This window comes from Varroa destructor, unplaced genomic scaffold (genome assembly GCF_002443255.2).
Source record: "Varroa destructor unplaced genomic scaffold, Vdes_3.0 BEIS01000001.1, whole genome shotgun sequence".
NCBI lineage: Eukaryota > Metazoa > Arthropoda > Arachnida > Mesostigmata > Varroidae > Varroa > Varroa destructor.
In genome coordinates, this window is record NW_019211454.1 from 53,157,859 (window position 1) to 53,183,071 (window position 25,213).

Below are 25,213 nucleotides of genomic sequence, written 5' to 3' on the forward strand. Positions count from 1 at the left end.
CGAATCGTTTTTTAGTTGAACTTACACTTGAACAAGAACCAGTAAGTCGGTTTTGTTAACAAGACAGAACCGTTTCTTCTCAGAAGTTAATGTGGCAGCCAATGTGAAAATAACAAATTACAAACATTATTCTGGGGAACATCACAGGCTAGTGAGCTTGAGTCGGCTGCTTGCCATTAAACACACACGTTCAAAGAAAGGTGAACGGTGAAACAGAGAACTTCGGTAAAGGTTATAGGACCCATGTCTTTTAGAGAACTTTTACTGTCTAGCATGCCTAACACTACACACTGTAGAATAGGACAAACGGTTTATTATGGGCCTATAATGTATTGCTCTTAATAAAACTGTTCACGCAGTGAAGTAAACAGCTTCGATCCTGAAATCAATGGCTTGGAGATAAAGTCGGCCAAGCATAAGTCATAAACTGGTGCAAGTCGTTGGGGGTGACAGTGCACGTTTAGCTGTCCATGTCTGTGCATATACTTATCGGAAGAAATTCGACAGGATAATTTATCATCACCCTTATCGTCACTCTTTCTGGCTGGGGAATTGTATCATTACAACAAAGAGTCAATGGCGTTTCTAACAGAGCTTAATCGAGTGGACGACTTCGATCTCACATCAGATGATCGTTTATTATGCGATATTATGAAGATTTCCCGCAAAACATTTAGTAAATTAGTAAGAACATATTGTAGCGTAGCTTTAGCTGCATTGTTGTTCCGCACGGACAAAGTTTTCAAACTGGCTAGTTTCGTGACCGCTTCTTCGAAGGGTAAACGGCCATTTTCTTGTGGAACGGACATATTATAGTTTTATTTTTTCTATCGCTATTTGCAGATGAGAACATTTCGAAACTGGGAGATATGATTGAACTTTTGCACGATCACGAAGCCTTGTGAGTCTGTCTGCAGAACTCGCCACCCAACGGACCGGTTTCGCAAGACGGGATCTAAGCACATTCAGCACAAATGATAACACACTGAAGAAATACTAACAAAGCCAATCACTAAGTGTTTTTAAAAGAATACAAATGTTTTCTATAGTAGCCAAGTAAACAACGAACTTTTATTGCAATACGATCGCCATAACGTTTGTTTTTTGCTACAGACTGACCTAGTACGCCTCGCCAAGAGTCACTTCTGGTCTGCACGAACTTTCCTCCTATACATGCGTGTCGTTATTGTAGCTGCCGTTGCTACCCCTCGGTACTCAGTTGGGGACGCAAACTATGTCTAGGTGTAAGATATAACAAAGTCACTGAATATCGATTCATAATTGTAAACGTATATAGTGCTTCATCAAACAGTTGCTTTGTGTTGTTCGAGCTGTAAATCGAATCTGTTTCTCCCAATGTCAGTTCGTGCGCTGTCGGTCGTGAACAAGTAATCCGGGGCCATTTTCAAATGTCCCGCTAACCGACGCACCGGGAGAGGGGAGGCAAACGAAAAAGACATGGCTATGTGATGGGAAACGTTACGAATATCTGCAGTGAGGTGACGTTGCCAAACGGATCGGCAGGCAGTCAAGTATAACTTGAACTATGTTGCGAGTTCGAGGCTTTTTCTGTTTGTCCCAGACAGCGAATTTCTCTGTAACGAACAGCAAGAACGAGACACTAAACACATAAATAACCAAGTCTATTTACACTTCTATCTAGCGTCTCTCACTTTTGTACTCTTTTTAAGTTCTTAACAAGCGCTACATATTATTGGCTCAATCATTATACAGCAAATAATTATATAAAATAATACACAAATGAATGGCTACGTTCAATGCACGTTCCACGCAAGTCAATGTATGTTGAGACAAACGACCGTTATGAATTTTTCTATTTAATTTATAATGACGGTTAGCTCGTACTTCCAGTGGAAGGAAATTGCACATACGAAACCCGTAGTAAAATTAGGTTACTTTCTTGAGGTGTATTAGTACTAATAAAAAACAATATGGAGGTACCCTGTACTTTATGGAGAACCCAAAAATTGTCTTAACATCACCTTATAAACACATCACATAGCTCACCATCTACAAAGGGTCTATACAAAAAAAATCTATCACGAAAAACCAAAAAGAGAAACGGATTATATTTGTCATGCATGTATGAGGTACTAGACGACTGTCGCAAACCTACGATGAACATTTAGACCATCTCCTGTGACATTTTAAATTATTTAAATGAATCCCGCGACACGAATTCCTTAGAGCAAACATCATACCCAAAAATCTACAAGAATAGAACTTTGTATGCTTTGATCCCGTAGATTTGCCAAATATTTTACCTGGCGAACTTTGCGAATTAAATATGGATATCTGAATATTGAAAGTGAAATAGTTCTACAAAGATTAACAAAAAAAAATATATAAATGGGCAAACATAATATATAATGTGGGTAACTTTGTTTCAGAGAGAACTATCTTGAAAACTTGATTTCGGTTAGAAAACGACAATGAATCGGTAAGTTCTTCACAAACAGAAGCAGGTAGGCTAAGAAGAAGGTAAGGCTGTCGTTGTCAATTTAGAAGTGCCTTCTTCAGATAATTAGGAATTGTTATCAAGGAATTAACATACGAATGTATATGTAACCGTTATGCATTATCCTATATCATGACATTTGGAGTTACAGGAATGACATAGATCGTTTCTGTATACCTTTGTGAAACGTTCAAAACGATTTTCAATTAAATCTTACAATTAAGTTCTAATGAACCAGCATATATTACAAGTAAGTAGTTAATACAAGGACCGTAACGACGTATTAGCAGGAAAAGCCTTGGTTAATTTAGTAAGAACACAAAACGCCAACCCTCCTGTCGTGAACTAATATTTTGAAAGAACAGCAATAGTCAATGCAGACCAATGATGATTCGTAGACGGCGTGTTAATCTTGGTAAAACAATTTACGCGGAGGAATACAAAGCTAAGGGGTCTGTGCAGAGCCCCGTCGCTCGTAACCCCCGTTTGGTGGCGGTGCAATACAAGAAAGATGTGCATTTGTCCGAGTGTACATGGTGATAGGACTACATAATGAAATATCTAAATTGTGTTTAATAATTAATTTAGCAACATTATTATGGTTTCAACAGCTCTTTGGGATTTAAAGTTTATCTGAAGGTAGTGATCAATTCGATGGCACTATATTAATTCACATAACTATACGATCTGTGTTCAGTGAAACATCCACAAGTCGACAGGTCCTATTTGCCTTGTGCAAGACATAATTTAATTCAAAACTTGTTGGGCAGAAAGGATAGCGCGGCCTCCAATCTCAATGGATAGCGTCCTCGACATAGAACTATGCTCTCTGCTGTCTGTACACGAGGCGTCTATCCTGTATCGTTGCGTCACTGGTTCTGCCGTAATGGTCCGAAAAAAACAGCACGAAAATTTGCTCCTCTACGAGTTGTCGGAGCGGACCGGAAGGTATTCGCTACTGTTATGTAGCACGCTATCTTCCTTTCAAGCAGACGACTTACGCAGTTTTGCCCACTTTGTTGTATAAACACATGATGACGATGGCGCTAACTTCTTCGGAGCGTACGGGAAACATAGCGGGTAATACGTTGGTTATGAATACTTGGAAGGGCGAACACGAATACATGTTCCAATTGACAAATTCAGTTATATGTCGATACGAACGAAATAAGCGGACGCCATCAAAAGTAGTAACGCCACCTATCGGCAGACAGCCATAATAACCGCTACCAGCTATGGTTAGGGGCTATACCTTTGAACCGACAAAGTCAAACAATTAATAATTTTGCTCTCGTTGTATTTACCCTTACCATTAATATTGTAGGTGTTGTAAAGTTGTTTAATATATATATATATATATATATATATATATATATATCAATGATTACTCCAGTATGTGTGACAGTATTTCTTCAAGACAAGAGAAAGTATGAATGGGCGTTCATTGATTTTGCTACAACGTAAAATACATACTATGCGCGTCTTTTTTCTATTTTCTTTTTTTAAGTTTATACAACGTATTGATTTCGACAGAAATAAAATCAACAAATGTATTCATCATTGCCATAAGTACATTGGTAACAATAATAATGAAATAAAACATCTTTGCTATTGTTCATCTTGTGCGCGATAAACACAAATTGAAGTTCGAAAATCGATTTACTGAGATATGAGACGTAAGAACATATAAAAACTATATGTCAATGATATTGACTCCAAATCGAACCTAAAATTTGTTTATTTCATGGCGCATCCTCTAGCCACAAGGCTATCAACTCAATTTATATTTCAAATTTGATCATATAAATCTAACGTTGTTTACCAGTAAGCTAATTACTAGGGAACTGTGCCGGCAAGAAAGGTATAATGGACTATTGCTTACGCTTGCTTATTTTTTGACTTGGAATCTTTTAAAAATAGCGAGATTCTGTGTTTTCCTATTCCTGTGTATTTCAGGTGGTCCGTTCGATAGTGTGTAAAACTTTATACAACGTCCAGGGAACGGCATCGTAAAACCATCAGAGATTAAGCAGGATTCCACCCGAAAATACGTCGGCTTGAGACAGATATTTTCGTTTCATATTACGCGGTTATACGATGCCTTGAAAGGGCGAACATCAAGCTTTCTCGAAATTGCTGTCCTTTCTGAGGACCTTATTTAGTTATCTCCAAAGGACATACGTTAAACTAAGGGCAGTATAACAACGGCGTTTTTGCTCGAATAAAAAATACTTCCAAGGATGAAAGAAGGGCTTTCAAATAGCTATTTTTTGCTTTGTGCTTGGTATGGGAATTATGTTTCATTCAGACTCGTTCGATCTTTCAGACAAATCGATGAAGGTGAGTGATAAACAAAGGATGCTTAATGTTCGATCCGTGCACGATTGACAAGCTGGCATTACTTTTTTTTTTTTCTGTAATATCATTCGTCGGTGGTTTTTATTTTTCTAAAAGCTTTTTACAACAGCTCAATTAATAAATGAAGCCGTCCTGCTAGTAGTCACTGTATCATACCATATCCGCCAGCGATGTGTGATACACTAAGTTACGATAAGATAGAGGAAGTGATAACAGCTTGCCAAGTGTGAAAGTTCAGAAAATGTCTACGTGAACTTCAAACGCGCTTTATTATGGCAAGTTCCATTCCTGCCATTTTCGGTTTACCGAAAAAATACCTTTTTTTGATACTTGAATTGGTGCAATCTTTCATAAGTACTTTTATTTGTGGGTATTGCCTAGTGTTTTTCCGTGATTTATGAAGAGGGAAAATTCAGAGGATTTCTGTTATTGAGGATCTGTTTGCTGCAAGCGTTTGCTCTGTAGGAAATTGATACATGTATTTATTGAGTTTTAAAATGAGCCTTTTGGAAAGGCTGGCATATGACCAGGTGAACGCCTGTGGGAAAGCCAAGCCGTCTCAGTGTTCCCAAGCTAGCACAGACTGTATAAACATACCCTCAACTACAATTTCCGAAGACTAGATCAAAATGAAAAGGTGTTGAAACTATAGAATTCATTCAAGGGGTGCGTTTTACAAGAAGCATGCTACAAGAATGTAGGGAGTTGAAGTTCATTTTTATTCTGTGTAAAAGTTTGACGATGCCTTTATCAAGCTCAACTTGTCAATTGCGGATTCTTAATTTCTACAACTTTTTAAAAGCAGACATATTCTAGAAGCAAGGGGCCCACTTGTGTTTAATTAACCGAATCGCATACCATAATGTGTTTTATACGAGCGTAATGGATAAATGGACTCTAAAATAGTAGAGATCTATTGATGGTATGGGTGCACAGTTCAATCAAGAATCAATCAACAAATTTATTATTTATTTAAAAAGTTCCATGTTGTTTTTGCAATGTAACGAGTCAATATTTATTTAGCCAAGTTGCTCCGTAACCAACGGTTAGTACGTGAAGGCAACTATTTTTTGGTAATAACTTCAAGTTCTATCTACAATTTTATGTGCAAAAATCAAGACTGTCCTTACTATGAATGTGATCTACTAGGACGATTTTCGCTATCTTCCAATCATACTCTTCGTTAAGGCAGTAAAGCTGAGAAATTAGCACTCCTTCCCTTCCGTAAACTCACGCCCCACAGGTTTGTTCTCTTAGAACCATGCATGGTCGTCTTCGTTTTGTGGTGTGGCTCACTAGCATTTCTCACTTGAACTGTAAAAGCGTGAACCCTTGGTAAGGTGGAACAACCAGCTTGAGGGCAGTAAGGTTTGTTGGGTAAAATGTAATAGATAGTTTCTTCTTTCTTGTCAAGACCATCCGTCCAGGGTCGCTAGCTCTCAAGGGGGCCCTAACGAGGGCAATGTTCATACACGCATGCCCAGCAGGCTATCCAGGTCTGTTTCAGGCCTGTTAGCAGAAAGGCAAACAGCTATCTTGATCCCTCCTAGCACAAGCTCACCAAAGTCCCATAGCCTACCGTACTCGCTGGTGGCCAATAGGAAGGCGGTGGCGGCAGCTTGCTAAAGCTAAGGTCAGAACCAACGTCTACGGTCTACGATGCCCATGAACCTCGGATCAGCCCAGCAGCCACAACTGAGACTTGTCATTGGCCATTTCCAGGCCGTTTGCGAGTCGCATTAAGGGTAACTGATAGCAGTAATGGCGCATTCCTGATGGTGAATGATGATCATGCGATAGTGAGTCCTACAAAAAAGGAGGGCGTAGGCTGGAAGAAGGACAGAATACGGCGCTGCCCAGAAGACCAACATCAACGACGCGACGGACACGAGGCGGAGAGAGAACGAACGTTACGATGGGTACGACGGTACACCCGCTCCCTCGCCCGCGCCAATCAACCTTATTTGCCGTATTTGTTCAATCCAATGATACCCACATGCACTAGAACTGAAACAGATACAGTGTGGAGAAAGCTAGCGACGAAAACGTTCTTTGTGCACTGGTATAGAAAGAACACCGTGAAGTAGTTCATTGTTAGCGCAAATTGTGAGAGGAAAGGATTAAAAAAAAAACAGTAAAATTCAGTGAATTGAAATGCGCTGACCCGAGTTGGTGGGGGGTAACAGAGAGCACAATCACACTCGAAGAAACAGGCCTGTTGTTGGAACATGTAAGAAAATGTTTGTTGCTAGCGTTTCCAGAGTTCAGAGTGCGGCAAGATGAGTATTCAAACCATTATAGTCTTTATATATGGCTGTCGTCAAACAGAACCGCAACACGGAATAAATGAATTATGTGTATTCGGTAGCAAACAGCAAGGTGATCGATCCCTTGTGCAGTGAAAAGTGTGCGATTTAGTAAAAGTACTATTATTTGAAAATCAATAAAACGTTTGAGTTGTGTTGTTGCGTCTAAAATTATGCTTTTTATTTTTTTAGTTGGCCGGTAGTTTTAGCAAAATTACAAGGTAAGCTTCCAGTTGCTTCCCGGACTATTACAGACAGAATCGCCAGCAGCTTTTATCCATGATATATTTGATACTTTTTGAGTAGCATGTCAGACTAATTAGTGATTACCATATATTTGTCTGCTAAATTAGATAACTACATGACAAATGTAAAAAAATCACTAGGAGAAATCTTAAACTGTCCTTTTCTATGGATTCATCATTATTATCCTTGACTATGAAAGTTTTTATATAGATGGAGCCTCGTTATTCAATTTCTGTTTTGCTAATAAACATGTTGCATTGGAGAAAAACTAATAAGGAACGAAAGTTTGGCGATAGGCAGGTGGTTAAGTTTGTAAAGATTCTTTCGGCAATCCTTTTGCCAATGGATTTTGGACTACCAGTCATACTACGCTGTATCTGCTAGCCGCAAATGAAAGAATAACAAGGTACTGAGTAAGCAGATGCTTCTAATACCTATATTTATTATATTAGCGAAACCTTTACCCGTTTAAGTTATTTCGTCTAGTTCATCAACTACCTTTCTATTCTCACAGCCAACCATGCTTAAAGCAGGAAACGAAAAACTTAGGTGGATCATTAGCATTTTTTCCGTTTACCTGTCTGCCTACACTCGTTTTCGAAAGGCAGTGAGCGCTGTCTGCTTTGACGCTAATGCATCTCAATTATCGTTAAAGATTAGGGCGCCAGGAACAAAGACTGTGGCATTTCGCAAGAATAATTAAAAAAATAAAGCCGTTATACTTTGTGAAAGCTGGAGAATACACGTGCAAAATCGATATTTCAAGCCAAAGGGAGCTTTTGTTATCTACTTACAATGCCTAGCCATACAAATCTCATGAATTAGCATTATGTCGATTTCAGTATTCTAGTGGTAAATGGAATATCTAGTGAAAGATGGGCCTCAATTCAACAATATAAAACGGGCTAAAGCTTTGCGTTATGTCCTTAATGTGAAGGGGTAAACTATAGAGGATGGGTGAACGAATGCGAGAACGTTGCGGTTAAATATGAAGTCGTTTCAAAAGAGGAAGTGAAAAGTAGTCATTTTTGCCCATAGTTCGACACTTGTAAGCTCAGTTCTATAGGTTATTCAGGAACTTCGCGTAGAGGATCAATTTTGGTAAATGACTTTTGCGTTATAACTAGAGCTAGTGTTCTTTCCAGTAACGAATGAAATGTACCACGATAAAGAAACGCTATTGTTACACACAGCGTAAGATTGTTTGTACAACAAAATGCACCCTTCTAGAGTTAGAAACAATAGATGACATGTTTAATTCAAATACTGCATATACAGTTCGTAAAGCCCACAGGTTCATTGATGTGGTTTAATATAAGACATCGGCCGTGCACAGATCATTTGACGAGCTTCACAGAGATCATGTTCGACAACCAAAATGGCCGAAGTAAACCTGCAACTGTAACTTTCATCAGAAGTGGCTTCCCTGATCTCTGCTTCAGTCCTATAAGATCTAGTATTCTCTCACATGCAATATTGTAGGCAGTCAATCATATTGTTTACGTGACCACGTCAATCACCTCAAATTACGACGGCCATTCACAGTGAAAGATTGCAGTCAAGGACGTTTTCTTCAGAAAGTGCGCTCCACTACAGTCCTCGAAAATTTGGAATATTTTACAGTTTATATCGACCACTTTAAGTTAGGCATAATTGTTAACATGACTTTCCGTAAGATGCCTCAATTCATGTCCAGAGACGGAAAACATACAGGTACGTAAAATGGAGCATGTAAACAAAGACGGCGTGGTGAACCAGTTCAGTTTACCTTTTTGCCCAGTTTAAATTCAACAGTTTAGGGATACATTTAAAGGCAAGCCGATATGACGATTCAATTCTATAATACGTTATGCGTTTTTGTCCAAGAAGTCAACGTTTGAATTGACATATGTTTGTTGCCCAACAGGTAGGCACAATTTCGAAAATCAGGTTCATTTTAGCTGGAAAAACTCCTTTAACATTACACCACTGCTTTCGTGAGCTGATATTAAAAAGTGAATTTTTATCGAGTACCTAATCGGCGGATGGAATCAACTGATGACAATCGATACCACTGTATGTACGCACATATAGACAGACTCTTAATTCGTGAAGCTACTTTTTCACGAAGTAAATCGTAGTCCTCATTAGTCGATGTCACGAACACTGCAACTCACCTTACACGAAATTACTCTTTACTTATAATTGTTTAGAGTCATTCGTAATATATCGCATACCTCTTCTCCTATGGAATTTATAATAGCCCACGCTTGTTGTCGTTGTTCGCACGACGCCCCGTGAGGGCACTAACAGAGTTCGGTGTTCCTTGAAACACTTGCTAACGAACAAATGTTTCTGGAGCTACGCTGCGCAGACCATCTGAGCCTTAACATCCAACACCGACGCTTTCTGCTGCTTACCCACGCTGGTCCTACGATGAGGACTCGTCCCCAGGAATCGTGTGTGATAGGAGATGCGAAGTTGCGAGCTCGACCAGTAACGATTCACGTCGAACCTGACAGATTAATTAGGTTTGGACGTACGCCGGTATGGATATGCGTAACTACGACGACAATTGAGAAGGGAATCTGAATTGGATATGGCTGTATTGGTAACTGCCGCGAAACAAGGTATTCTAGCAAGTCCGCTTTTAATGTATAAGCACTGAATGAAGTTAGGAACACCATGTATATCGGTATTACGTTATACGAAACGTTCGACAAGCTTTTATGCACTATAAACAATGAAAAAATAAGTGTTTAAATAAATTAGTTTTTTTAGCAACAATTCTTTTCTCGCAGATTGATAGTTTCTGCGCGCGATTGATTCCCAGCAATAGACAATACTTATTGAAATAGTTACCTGCGCGTAATGAAATGTTTTGCGAATACTAAAATATAATAGATCCTTTTTTAGGTAACTAGCTTCAGTCGGTACATCTATCCAGTTGAATTTACACGAGCTGAGTTGTATATTAGTTTATTTTCAAATCGAGTAAGAAAATCCGCCGAGAAGCGCCTGAACGACATATAAAATTAACCTGGAATTGACGCGGTAAAAACGGCAAGTAAAGTGTAAATAATAATTGTTGTTAGATCTTTTTTTAGTACTCGGAACGGCTGTTGCAATAGAAGTAGAAACAGCTGCTACGACAACAAAGACTCGTATCGTATATAATCTGTAAATTGTCTAAAAAGTGCGCCTAAACTTTAGGAAAAGTTGACCTGGCCGTTACGACTAATTCCAGTGAGCTAGGTGTAGAGGAAAAAAGATTGTCGCCTGACTCCCCAAAGGTAACCGTTTGCATCGGACGAAAAAGCGTTAAAAGGCCAATGAACGGCGAAAGCAGCGCACCTCGCACAGTCTACTCTTTTTTACACCCTCTTCTTATAGCTCTAAGCAAAAACTGAGCGAATAGGCCACCGAACCGTTGTTAGGGACGTGCCCAATCTAAGTTTCCGTTTCAGGATATTCAGGTTGGGCGATGGACGCCGGACACAGGGCGCTAGATGCTAACTGGGCGATGCCAAACAGCTGTGTGTCTTCTGAGCAGCGATGGCAGGCGACGGCAGCCGAGGAAAAAGAGCAGAGAAAGCGAGAAACGAGGAAGCCCAAAGGAGAAGCATTCTCGAAATAAATGTCTTTTTAGACTCACTCCGGTAGACTGATAGCGGCCGCTACACGAATACCCCCACAATGTGGAAAGAAAAGAAAGAAAGTTAGCAAAATAACGTTTGTACTATGCTGCCGTAGACAGCAGCTTTATTGCAACATAATAACAGAACGGGGAGTGTGCCGAAGGACCCTGGACTCGCCTTCGTCTCATTGGTTGTCTGCTTCGATCGTGTGCGTCTGCAAGAGGCCCTCGTCACGTCTCACTTTTATACTAGCAAACATTTCTCGTTTTGGTAAGTACGATATATTCACCTCTTTACAGCACGCCCGTAAAATATAAGCGTATATGGAAGCTTGGCTAGAAGACCTTATAAGTGAAAATGAACAGTATTAGCATTATCAGCAATGTCACATGCCAGCAACATTGCTGAAATCTTTACGGATACAGCGTATTAATTGGGCACTGGATTCATTCAGGATATGTTAAAAACATAGCGTTCTTTTAACTTGCGTATGTCTCCGGTCAAGTGGAGCCATTTTTTTTTTATTATCCATGTCACACCGTCGCTTCAAATACGTTCGTGCCCTGGAAGAAACCTTGTGTGCACTAGCTTGACAAGCATTGGTCTCCAATTTAAGCTAGTTAAGTGTTTTACACAGTTTTACAGTTGAGTACAGCTTTTCAAATTGAGAATATCGTACAAGAACTGTCACACTCTAAGCTGACGTATCTATGATTCCAAACAAATTATATAACATGACGGGCAGCTGCCACGTAATAGCGGTTTCTTTTAAAATTTGTTAGCTATCCGCTAGACGACCAAGGGGAGTTTTTTTGAACAGAAAAATAAATTGCGACTCATGTTTTCCCACTTCTCGGACAACGTTTTAATATCTATCCGAAAGCGATAATTCACTTCTCGACATATATGTATACTCCTATATGTGTACGGCAGACGCTGTTCCTAAGTAAACAGCGTGATTGACTATTCAGCGAACTAGCGTAATGATACGCTGTCTTAAGATGTCGCCATAGGCAAGTCAGTGCCCTCGCTTACGGCCGTAACCAACCGTAACAACGTACGGCCGTGCAGTGTGAACGCCTTAGTAGTCACTCTATGTTATTTGGGTGGGCAACTGTTCGTCGGACCCCGACCGTAAATATTGTTTGCTTTGTCACTAGAATCAGCGAGATCGCAGTCGGATAAACAGAATCGTCGTTTTCATTGTCAGATGAACACAAAAAACGGACACGGTAGCGGGTGGAGTCGCCGGCGGGGAGCAGGCCGGGGAATCTAGACACTCAGCGTGTGAGGGTGGAGCCGGATAGGACATAAACAAACTCTTCGGTCCATCTTCCGTATATAAGCGTGTTATTGCTTCATTGTTGGCGATCTTCAGACAAAGGCCTAGCAGCCCACCGGACGATTATGTGGGTTTTTCCAAGAAGCAACTGACTGACCCACGTATCCTGGAAGCGGAATTTGTCTGTTCTCACAAGAAGCATGAAGCTATGAGGGGCAAAGGCCAAACGGTGGACGACAGTTAAGTGTTCCTATGTATGCAGAGTGTGTGTATGTTTAAATAAAGCTCTCGACAGAATGGGTGAATAAAAAATGGTCACGCAAGCTGCAACAACGCGAACAATCTTAGTGAGTTATAATTGTAAAAAAGAAAATTTAATAAAATGTTCGAAAAAAAAAAAGCTGTCCTACTCCTGGCTCCAACATTTAACCTCTACAGGTTAGCCGGCCCGAGTGTAGACACCTGTCGACGCTAAGGCTATTAGGAAACTTTGCTTATCTAATTCCAATCTAACAATGGTTACTTAATTGTTCTTATTAGTTACAACAAGAGTTAGCCGTGTCTCTATTATAAGCACAATGAAGTCATTTTTTAACACCCTCGGTGGAACAATCATTTGCTTTTTGGCGACGTTTACCATTTCTGTTCTTTATAAACATTTCGTCCACGTACGATGTCTGTTTTTGTCTTTTTAATTTCATACTATAGCTATAGCTGTGATTGGCTCGTTGTTTAGTTGAATACTACTCAAAAAATAGTAACATATGCTAAAATTTCTTGTCAACATTTTTCGCCTTTCCCTGTCGCGGGGTGGGGTCCTTTGCTGTACATAAGGCAATACAGGCCTGTACGTAAATTTCAGCTATATCCGTGCCCCTAGCTATTGATATGTCATCAGATGTGTAATGTTAAGTCTGTCTACATATTCATAGTGTGCAGCAAATTTACATGAAGTCGTGAAGCGTGTTGTTGATAGTAATATTTGCTCGTGCCGCAACTACGAACAAACACAATAGCATAATGCTGACAATAACAAAAAACGATAGTATTTAGTATAGAAAGGGTACCGTCTGATTAATATTCCGCACGCTTGTCCCACAAATATAACAAATTCTTGCATGCATTATACTATATGTCGCTCTTAGAAATGAGCACGATCAAAAACACAGTTGCGCCAGCTCATCAGATAGAGCCCTTAAGATTCCTGCACTGCTTGCACGTGCAATACCATGAGCTTGCTTTGGCACTGTAACAGGACGTACTTCCTTTTACTGTTATAATTACTAAATTTTTGAAAAATGGAACATTTTACAACCTCAACAAAGCCCGAGTGCTATTTAAAACGATAATCGAAAGCCTAATGCCATTCCTCAATATATTACAGAAAATCAAAGGTTTTATAGATCTGTTTCACGCATGCGAGGTGCACCGAATCTCCTTCAGCAAATCCGTGAAATACGCTTAAGGGCAATGCATATTTCTTTATGGATTATGTGACTTTGGATTACTTCTAAATAGTTGAATCAAATTTTGTCTCAAGGAAGGCGGTCCAAATGTTACAGGCAAGATTTGATTCTTAACTGATTTAATGATGAGAGGCGTCAGATGCAAGAATAAACTTGCTATTATCGACTCTATCGAAGACCATAAAAAAGTTACACTCCGGACCGTTAACAGTTCTTTTTTTATTATTGTGCTGTTTTATCGCATCGTACAGCATACTAGTCGTGCACATGTGGCTGCATGTGTACACTTAGTAAGTATGCAGCTTGGTCTACATAAACTGTAGGGGATGCTCGCTGCGATATTATTTGCCCTGAGGTATTGTGTGGAGTGATCAAAAGTTAGCTTTACAATACACGGCATCTGCCATTGGGCCACCGTTGTTGCGCTCTTTTCAAAAGTAACACTCGTCTTCACCATAACGAAAGTAAACACGTGCCTCAATGCTGTCAGCATCATTAAACGCAGCTTTGCCTATACTGCTCCGATGCCGTTGCATCCACAGCTGCAGAGCTGCAAAAAGAAGGGCCACATCATCGACCAATTGAAGGTTAGACCCGGATTCGTATGGCCCAATTGTATCTCGCGGCTAAGTATTCCCCGCGGCAGAGCAGGATGAAAAAGACGATGTAGAAGTAAGAGTAAAAGGGCCAAAAACGCTTCCGTCTGAGCTAATGTCACCTTCAAGAGCATAGGCAAAAGCAACTGACCGCTAGTTCGATTCGGATAATTAATAACAAATCGAGACGAAAGTCAACGTCATAACTTTAAAAATATTTAATGCACATTGATGTCGCAATCGAACGTGAATTACGATTTGAATTTCGCGCCAATTTTCGGTATACCCTCGTAACTCTTGAAGTGGGAATGCATGACTTTAGGGCTAATGTGCACTCATCGAGTTACGGTACCGATCACTTGCTCGACTTTACTGAAAGCTTTAGGAGAAACTTCGCTATACGTTCCATACTTATGCGAATTGAATCGTCAATATTTGCTGTGCCCTGTTAAAATACGTGTCCTGTAAGGCCCATAACTATGAATCTATTCATAGCCTCAACAGTCTAGTCAGAGCTTTTGTCTTAGTGTTAATTTTAATGTCAGGCTCTTGTGTATATAACAAGTACCGTAGTTGTGCCCTTAGCAAAATGTCACCCGCTAAATTCCATGTACATCATTTTGCATAAATATACTAGCATACATTTAGAAGTACTTAATAAAACGTGGAATATTAACACCCAACAGCTTCATGACGAAGAAGGCATTGTTGTTGTTGCATAAGGGTAGGAATTTAACAGGAGCTGCCATATCAGTAGAGAAAGCTAGCTTAAGTTGAACTTATTCCTAATATAGATGCCACTAATTACTGTCTGTGGTGGGCCAATATAAAACGCAGATGAATATTAGAGCATTCATTTTAGCCCTAACGTTTTTTGTTCACCCTGATTTTCACTAACAAGCAGAAGAACCAAAGTAAAGAGACATGACCATAATCCTCATAACCATCATCAGCGTTACCATTACTGTGCCAGGTAATAACGTTGTAGCAAGACGGCGCTAATAGTAATTGTCGCAGAAATGACTTTCTCTTTCTATCAAGTAAATTTCGAGTTTCCATCTTAGTTTATTCAACCATTATTAACACTAACCTGTGTTCTGAGCACGACTCAAGTTCATGAGCACCGTCTCCGTACCGTTCGGCGTCTCCGGTCGCAGCGCTGGCGTCCTTACCCAAGAAATGACAATGGCGAAAAGAAGTACGCAAGACACAGCGAGCGTACGAGTGAGCTCGTGACACGGTGTTCTGAGGCGGATCGCCATGTTCCGTTAGTCGGGCGGCTATTGCATCCCTCGAAGGACCCGAGTCCCTTCTAGGAACACATTGGTGCCAATAAATGTAGCCAGCCGTACTAACGAGTATGACAGAGCTGGCCGAGAAAAGCTGAAGGAGGGCAAGGACAAAGTAGCAGTTTGGAGTGAAGAGGAGTTTCAGGCGCAAAAAGAAAGAATTTTCATTCAGTAGTATTATTACTGTCCTACAGCCAATACAGCCATGCGACGGTTCCGCCTGCGACTACGACGAGAGAGATATAACAAAAAAAAAAAAAGGGAGGGGTCTAAGGAGGACCTCTTACTCTGCAGCGCTCCCTTCAAGGACTTAGGATATAAGGATATGGCAAGAGTGGAAAGGAGAGAATAACTACCGTCGCTGTTACTGCTGGCAGTACCGCAAACGCCGTCGTCAGCAGAACCGTAAACGGCCAACGAAGAATTCGCAGATTCAATGTTTCTGCCTCTCAGTCTTCTCGTCGTGGATGACCCATCTTTTTTTCTCTCTCTCTCTATATATATCCCGATCTCTTTTTCTCCGTTTCACTTTCCCGGTGTGCCTGTGCTTCTATTCTCAAGCTTACCAATTTCTGTTTTTTCAGTCCTTCGTAATTTAGCAACAAAAGTAGTAGAAGAAGAGCGTGTGCGTGTCTACGTTCCAGTCGACAACCAACTGAATTGCACGGCTCTTTCACTATGTATGTATTTTTTTCTGTCTCTCCTCTGCAGCGTGCATGTTGCACAGTCCTCTCTATACGCTACATGTGACCGTAATAACGGTACTACTAAAGCAAGCCTTAATGTGCGGTACATGTGTACAGCAATACACCTCACCCTGATTCCATGGCAGGCTAGCTTGGCCGACTGGGCAACGGAAGCAGGCCAGCATTAAGCCCAACCCTCTGTCTCCCGTCACTTGCGGCCCCTTCCGATGAACCAGCCGAGAGACGACTAGAGTGGGGATAGTTAAAAAAGACAGTAATTATGTTTGATTTGACAGAGGGAGGTATCTCTGCCTTTCTTCTTTTAGTCCCTCCTCTCCATTCACTGACGCAGGCCACCGCCAAGTACCGATGCTAGAAAAAGCAGACCCTACGAGAAGAGCCGGGCCAACGTGACGGCTGGTCGAGGATATTGTTGTATACCCCTGCATGCTTGGCTGTTGCCACCACTGCACTTTACAATCTCAATGTCGCAGTATTGATGGCACGGCTTTTTAAATGACAGCAAGGGGATGAGTAAAAAAAGGCTGATGACTGTATACTCTATATAAAATAAAAAAAGATGTTAAAGAGACGACACAATATACTGGTAGTCATAGAAGCTAAAAGCACGCTACAACCTAATACATATATATATATATATATATATAGATACATGTATTCGTTCATACGTCACGTAAAGCAATTATATTATAGTATTGATTACATAATGTCTATAGAGTAATATAAATCCTTTTCGTAGCTTTTTTTGTAATCTACATACATTTAGTCGATGTTCTTCTGCACTTAGATCAACCGTATTGAAATAGAGTTTTTGTGGTTGCAAAATACATGCTGAAACCTCTGAATGTATAGCATTGGTAATAATACGGTAACAATGCTGGTTGGTGTACTTCATTGTGAGCTTTTAAGAACGACTAGTATCGAATAATCGGAAGCTATGCTTCCGTTGTTCAATAGACTGAGCGAAGATCCATGTTTAAGTTTTGGGGAGACACAATTCAATATTATTAGCAATAGGATAAATGTGTTATTCGAGATTCCCCTTTGACGCGAACAGTATGCCTTCCTCTTTACATATTTTCACGTAACAACTCGAAGCTGCAGGTTTAGCAATAACATCCTTGAAATTCAATGCATTGAAGTTCATTCATCCAAGGGACAGAATCATAAAATATGACAACTGATTACAAACTTTCAAAAAAAATAATCACAAGCTATCTGCGTTGGTTGTGCATTTCACATAATACTATCTGCATTCTGCAACTTCTGCTGAAAATTGAGCTTATACCGTATAATTCAGAGATTCGATAAAAAAACGGTGAGAAATACTGCTTCAGATGTCGACCTTTATGGTAACATAGACCGATTCATGGATATTAAAATACCGTGAACATGTATAATTTATCAGATCTTTAAATGGTACATTTTCAACGCCTTTTTCAGGTTTGCAAACAACCGAAGTACATTTTCTGTCCTTGTACTGCTGTGCAGACAGCAGTTTGCATAATACTAATTAAAATGCCCAGCTGATCTTCCTTCTAGTTTTCGTCTATTCGTTATGTCAAGTGCCAGCTCATCAGCTGGCATTTTTTTTTTGTCAAAAATTCCATCACTAAGTAAAGGGTATAAAATTCCACAATTCTCCATCGACATCATGGCTTATATCTTTTCGGAAACGTGGTACTGCGCAATTAGACCCAAATATTTGCCGAATCAGTTATTTATATTAATCAGGCGTAGTGAGCATTGTTGAACTAGGACAGTACATCCCTGGCGAGAGACTATGCGTTCGAGTTACCTACGTAAGTACATAGTTTTTTTTAATAAAAATAAAAAAAAGCAGTCATAGTCTACTCCTTAATTCTCAAATACGGAGGTACCGCTAGGATTTTCTAGAAGAACTACGAGCGTGATGCTTTAGTGCAGCGATTCAAGTCTTATAGAACCAAAAAAATTGATAGTGTTAAGAAGCTTACTAGTATAGAAGCTGCCAGCGTTGATTGTTAAAGTTTTGCTCCTGATGGAGCATTTACTGCCTTGAGAATGATCGAAGCTGTTGGTGACTCAGTTACTTCGAAGCTAAATATCTTTAGAAACATAGAGTGCATCATTTGATTGTGTTTCATAGACATGAGACATCACAATACGTTGCACTAATCCCCTATCAATTTTCCGACATCTACAAGGTGTCAACGTTCTATTGTTAAAAGCGGCATCGTGTTAAAAACGGTGCCATCTTTCGTTGGTGTGCCACCTTTGTGGCGAATTTTGGATACGCCGATAAGTTCTTCGTAGCCGGCAGAATTGAGAAATAGATTTGCAGATAATGACGCCTTCCTCCAAAGCAACGGAAAGACAGCAGCGGATGTCTGATAAGATAATCTCAGTTACCTTTATTTGCTTTGTGGCCGTAGAGCCCCGATAAAACATTTTACTTTATTTTCCCCTAAGTAGAAAAATGGTTTCTTATCGTACATTTCCGGTTGCCGCTGTACTATGAAAAGATCAACGACCCCTAACGACACGTCGAAGCAGATATCGTTGACGTAATGAATTCCTGTTTAGCGATAAGAGGCGTTATGTATGCATTAGGTGACAAAAATTGACTAGAGTAGAAAAAACGAATTTTAGTCTGCTAAAATTACCATTGTGGTTATAAAAACATTCATTTAATTGATCGATCTGTGCACTGTAGGATACGCATTGGACATTGCGTTCAATTCAGCTAGTCTCTAGCCGAAGCTGAAGCCCGAACGCTGCCTTAGTTATCCAAATATTGGCAAACGTTTAATTAACTAAATTTATTTCCATTTGTTTAAGTGGCCGCATGTTGTACTTCATTTAGCCACGTTTGTTCGCTCAGACTCGATACCTCGCTGGAATCCTAACTTGTGATTTCTCGCAAGCCGCATTCACAGAGTGTACATGATTATCTTCTGAGAGTATTTTTTTTTTAAAACCAGAAGAATTAGCTTTTTTGAAGTTTCCTTTGTTCTCCTGACCATGTGATGCGTCCCATGCACACGCCTTATTTTTCACAAGGGCAAGAATAACAATGCTATTGTCTTATTGAACTATTCCGTCGAATATGTTATAATACTTGTGTACAGAAGGTATGTTTTCAGAATACGGTGTACGCGCGTACTAGGTATATGTTAAAACTGCCCATCTTATCATGTGGGTTTCGCTAAAGAGCAAGCCTCGCTAATATCTACTGGGTGGGGTGTACAGCAACTACTAAAACAGTTTGTTATGAAGAACTTCATTGTGGAACGGAAGTGAATTGGTCCAGCGATCGACAGTGTACGCGAAAAAGTACTTGGGGATATGGCCCCCTGGTCACACGCATACGTATTACCCAAATAAGTGGATAGCTGTTGATTTGCCAAGATCAGGTCACTAACATAGATAACCTTCTCATCACATGGTATTAAGGTGGCAACTGGTATTTCAAATACGTTTCGTGAAACATATGTCTTGAACCGATGCTGCTTTTAGCGTTGGTACGCCGATTTATTTGTATTGAGACATCATCGAAGTGTCACTACTTGGATCTGCGTTGCTACATTTGAGAATAAAGTACTACTTGATTACCAAACAATAAAATTACGGTTTCGTTACCTTATTGTAAGCTTACGCTAGGTGCCATAAGTTAGTTAGAAAATTTCCCATACGATCATACGGACATACGATCGTAACTCTAATGGCAAAGTATCATCACTTAGCTAACACTCAAGTCAATGCGTTACAAACATTTCATATTTTCATGAGAAATTGCGCCGCGTACAGTAAATATTACGTTTGCGTAACGTATACGGTGCGTTTTTTACCATTCGAGACTTTTTATTTTTGTTAACTCCCCAATAGGGTCTTTAATCTTACTTCCTCGCTCGTTTCAGATCGCTTGATGAGTCGTGCGAGCTCTCTTCACGACATAGCTTTTCTTCCGAGGTTCCGTATTCTAGTTCGAACTGTTCGCGTCAGCGGTGGGTGTTTAGATGTTCCAAGTATTTAGAACATTTCTTAATTCTGAAATTTACGCATCCTATATTTGTTACCTTGAAATCTATGTATCATTACCAGATGTAATTTGTTCAATTATTCGTCGTGATCCTGCCCTTCCTGTTAATATAAAAATAAAAAATTAGCAGGAATATACCTAATATATATACTTATCGTTGCCAACCGGTGCAAACAAGTATTAATGAGCTTTGAAATCTCACCTATGACAATAAATACTTCCTGCTTGGCTCGTTAGATTAGAGACCAAGATTTTTATACATTTAACTCATTGTTCCTAATTCCTTCAGTTCATATTTATAGTAAACAAAGGGTTGAGAGGTCATTAGCAAGTATTTCTATTGCGATCTCATTGTTTAGCTGTGCATAAAGTTACTTCGGAAAAATTATAAAGCCCTATATACGTATTTAAAGATTATGATGATACATACATTATATAAACAAAAATGTACTTGAGCGATTTTATTTCGCTTGATTCCTATAGAATTCTCGCGCTGCGCAGGACCCACGAGGAAGCCTTAACCATTCCAGTCAGGCACTATTCGGTATTCAGCGCCGTACTAAAGATGTGAAATAAGAAGTATATATACTGAACTTTTAAACTCATAAAAAAGTTGCCAGAAACAATTTCAGATAACGACTAGGATGGATCACTTCAGCCGAGCGACGAGTCAGCTTTTAAAGGCAGATGACAGCGCAAGGTTTTTTGTCAGAGACTTCTGAAGCGTCAGAATTCCAGAACAGATTCACCCAATGGGTGCTAAACTCAAAGAAGAGACTAAAACCTTAAACGCAAAATTAAGGAAAAGTAAGATCAATCATCATCGTAATTTCAAGATTTTTCGCTCTCAGTTGACCTAAAAAAAGATAAGATGTGAAATAAACGGAGAAGTTTCACGGGGCGTTTAGCGAATTCCTTCGGGATGGGATCAAAGATTTGCGAGTTTTCGTTGAGTTAGGGAAGACAGTGAAAGACGTCTCAGAGTAGAAGCGACAGTGTGGATTAGGAGTCGACTGGTGAAAAGGGCAAATGCCAGAGTGACTTCCCTAAAAGAAGCGTTTTCTCTTTTAGCAAACCCGACTCTAACTCTCAAGAGAGTCCGCTACTGTAATTTTACAAGAGTAGCTTTGTTTCTAACGGTTTGATTTCGTCGTTTCATAATTTTCCTGTCATCCCATAACTAAAGAGATGTATTTAAAAACGTACATGTGTGCAAATCAACTCCATACGTTTCTTCAAATTCATACGCTGATAAAGATAGTAATAATAAAAATAACGGTTTTGAACGTAAGGGATGTTTTTGTGCAACGTAAATGTTTCAAGCTCTTAAACGGGTTTTTAAATGATTAATTATAGACTCCTTTATTCCTATTTCTTAAAGAAAAATATATGAATTTCTTATACATGTGCACGAAAATGCGGAACAAAAGGCAATAGAAGGATATAAAAGCGTTTCGGTTAATCAAAGTATGCAAACGCATTTCCATTTGGTCTACCTAAAATTTTTACTTCATCTCACCGAATGAATCCAGTTAGTGTCGTTGCCATTTGCTTTTTATTGTAGAGTAAATTGACATAATTTTATCTGATCAAGAAACAATATGAGATGGAACCTATCATAGCGTATATATTATTGTGGACTTCCTAAGAAGTCTTGTTTTTCCCTATAATTAGATACCTCTCAAACATTTTTAGGCGTGGATTTCATTATGCCGACAACTGTGCGGAAGGTATCATCTGGTAACAGTAACTTTCGAACTTAGTCTCACAGAATTCAATGCATCACTTCAATCCATTCTGCGTATCCATAACAGAAGTAAATGCACCCTGTTCACTGCACAACTGGCTTTTTTCATTCTTTCTTACCGATTCGTCCAGCTTACAGGGACATTAAAATGGGTATTCTATCTAGAATAGAAATGTATGATACGAACGCTCTCTCTATTTGAGGCAAGCGATTGTAAACGTTTCAGCTGTATCTTCTTTTCTACAGCAGTTTAAAGACGTCTAAATCGAACAATTTATAGCAGACTAACAGACAGTAGAGAATAAGATCGCGACGAAGCCGCATGCGTGACTTCGTGAAGGGTCACGCACCGAAGTGTCTAATCTCAGCTTACTTACAAAAAACTTACTTAAACGAACCAGTTAAAACATTTGCCAAGTGAAAACTGAAAGGAAAACACTAACCCTGGCTGAGGTACGGAAGAACCACCGATGCTTAAAACTATGGAAAACATTTCCTACTCATATCTGAGCAATGAGTTATACACTTTTCGATGAATATAACAGATTTCTTTCGTTTAGGGTAAGGTATCTTACTTCGTAAATGTGAACTTACTCAGTGATCATAACCCTAATCTGAGCAACGTGCCAACCGACATTAAGTGGCCGATTCGAACTAGTAAAATAGAAATCATATATCATGTATTTAGCGTAGGAAAGTTGGGTAGTAGGACACCCAGAACAGGTACTTCGATAAAGCAATGGTAACACATGCCAATTTCTCAAGTTATTAGTTTAAATCTAATATTTAATTATTTTCCTAGCTTTTAATTGATTAACTGTATCCACCAAGTAACTTCAATACAGGAAAAATTCCATTTCCGAGTGTGTATCATAATTATGGCGCTGACATCGTTTTAATAAAACGGGTCAATGCGCCTTGATCAAATAAGACAATGGCACCGCTACTTGATTTGCGGTATACATAAGGTTCTGACTTACCTGAAATTCTACTTTATGTTTGTGGTAGTGCGGTTCTGAATGCACCACCCAGAGGGCTGAGAAGGCTTATTGGAGCAGTACAACAGTTTGACCATCCGTAGAATTATATTCTAGTTGAGGCTTATTTATTACAAGCATACAAATAATGAGAAGAGAATGAAAAAATTAAATTTTATTAAAAAGCCGTCACTTTTGTTAGAAACAGCAATTTATACCGACAAGAACTTCATCTAATAACTATGCATGCCCTCTATCTAACAGTAAAACCTAGGATAATCCAAAATCAGCTGCCTACGGATCGAACCAAAAAATAAAAGACGCAAAATGTATTGAGTGATGTCTTTTATTCGACAAGATTAATTGACCCAACTATAAAAAGCGACACGACGCTATTCGACTAAGTTCGTGTAAGTTGAACTTGCAAGCAGCCCCGATTTAGAATATGACTACAGATCGAAGTGGCTGGCTGAGAGTGCACCGTTCTGTGCTGACTATTTGGATATGCGGGGGAAAAACAGCAGTGAAAGTATCGAAGATATTATCTTTTGCAACTGGTGCCAGTGCAAGCGGCCTTGTTTATCTAGTACCATACACAAATCCCCTATTATACACAGGTTAATTTCAATATTTACGTTATTGCATGGGCAGCACGTAATGTTCTGCGTGCGAAAATATTTTCTTTCATCTATTTGCTTTCTCCTCAAGACGGAGTGTGAGGAACAACTGAAACCTACTGAACACTCAGCAGTCTATAAAAAAATTTAAATTACACCATCTTTAAGAATATCTTAAATGCCTCTATATATAAAAGATACGCAGCCAACAAGACTGAGGTAAGTTTTGCGATGAAGAAGTTCTTCGTTAATCGTACGCGCTTTCGATATCCGATTGTTTCCATATTCTATGAATCATTTGGATATTCGTTGCTTTGTTTACCAGTGGTCAAGCGTTATATAACATTAAAAAGCTCTGCTAGTATGTTGTCCTGATGTCGACCTGTTTGTTAGCCATTCATTTGACCGCTTTTATCATATATGTCCTTGACGAGAATGACATTAGTACCGACCTTTTGCCGATATCAAAACTACAGAAGAAGCAGTAACTTTGTTCTGCCTACGGTGAGATTCTGGAGTTAAGACACATAACCTCATCTAACAGCTACTTCGCCATAGACCTCTTGCCGTACACGATCCACCTATTCCGCGTTGTTTTAGTTTCTTTTTTTTTTCACCTAAATAATGAACAAACAACAAACACGCATAGAACATATTGTTTTTTACCACCTAACATACCAATCTGAAAAGGAAATTTTGCGGTCGGAACATAATCAACATATGTTTATGAATAGTCGAGTCTTCATACCGATAAGATTGCGCAAAACGATGTTCAAAGAATTTCACCAACGTACAACCAGATACAGAGAAACGAATTCAAATAAAACAGTTGGTGGGGTACAGGGACATCATTACCAAATGTGGCTCTGAAACTGAAGGGCTAAGCAGGAATTTCACGATGCTCATTCGTCAAAAAGAAAATAATAGTCGGTAAATTGGATGTATTCTTCCTGGACTGATTTACTGAACAACGACTCAATAATCGCTCTCAAGGATCGCTTTGGCAATTCACGCGGATAACTATACCTTTCCAAAACATTTCTACCATATGATTCATTCCTCATCTTAACATGTCAAAATAAACCCGAACATAACGTGGATCAGACTAGTCTACTTCAGGTTTTTCAAAATGCTAATTATGTATGTCAGTTCATGCTGCTCTGAGACTGGGCACAGATCCCGCACATTCTCTGATGGTAACGTCAGTTTGATTTAGATTCATAAGGTTAATGTACGATCAAGGAAGCGAAGCTACGAACCTGCTGCATGTAAATGTAAAAGTATGATACTAGGGGCACTGTACAGTAACCAAAAACGGAAAGCACTCAAGAAGCTCAAATTTTACATCCAAATCTTCTTCTGTGATGTCAGCTTTTAAGCCTTCGTGGTCAAGCCAAAAAACTAATTTAGCGTACGAATAGGCCACTAAACGTTGGACCATCCACTGTAATAAATATGTTTATAAATAAGATATCGAAATATGTGCATTTAATAGTGTTGTTCAT

The 25,213-nt window shown here is 39.4% G+C and overlaps 1 long non-coding RNA gene across 1 annotated transcript; it reads right to left on the bottom strand.

The window, feature by feature from the left end:
• Positions 1 to 1,206: 1,206 nt before the first annotated feature.
• On the bottom strand, positions 1,207 to 15,701 carry LOC147758811 (uncharacterized). Its single transcript, XR_015319126.1, has 2 exons — positions 15,441 to 15,701; positions 1,207 to 1,595 (listed from the first exon to the last, which is right to left on the bottom strand). It is a non-coding gene; the product is annotated as an uncharacterized LOC147758811 (long non-coding RNA).
• Between the last annotated feature and the right edge of the window lie 9,512 nt (positions 15,702 to 25,213).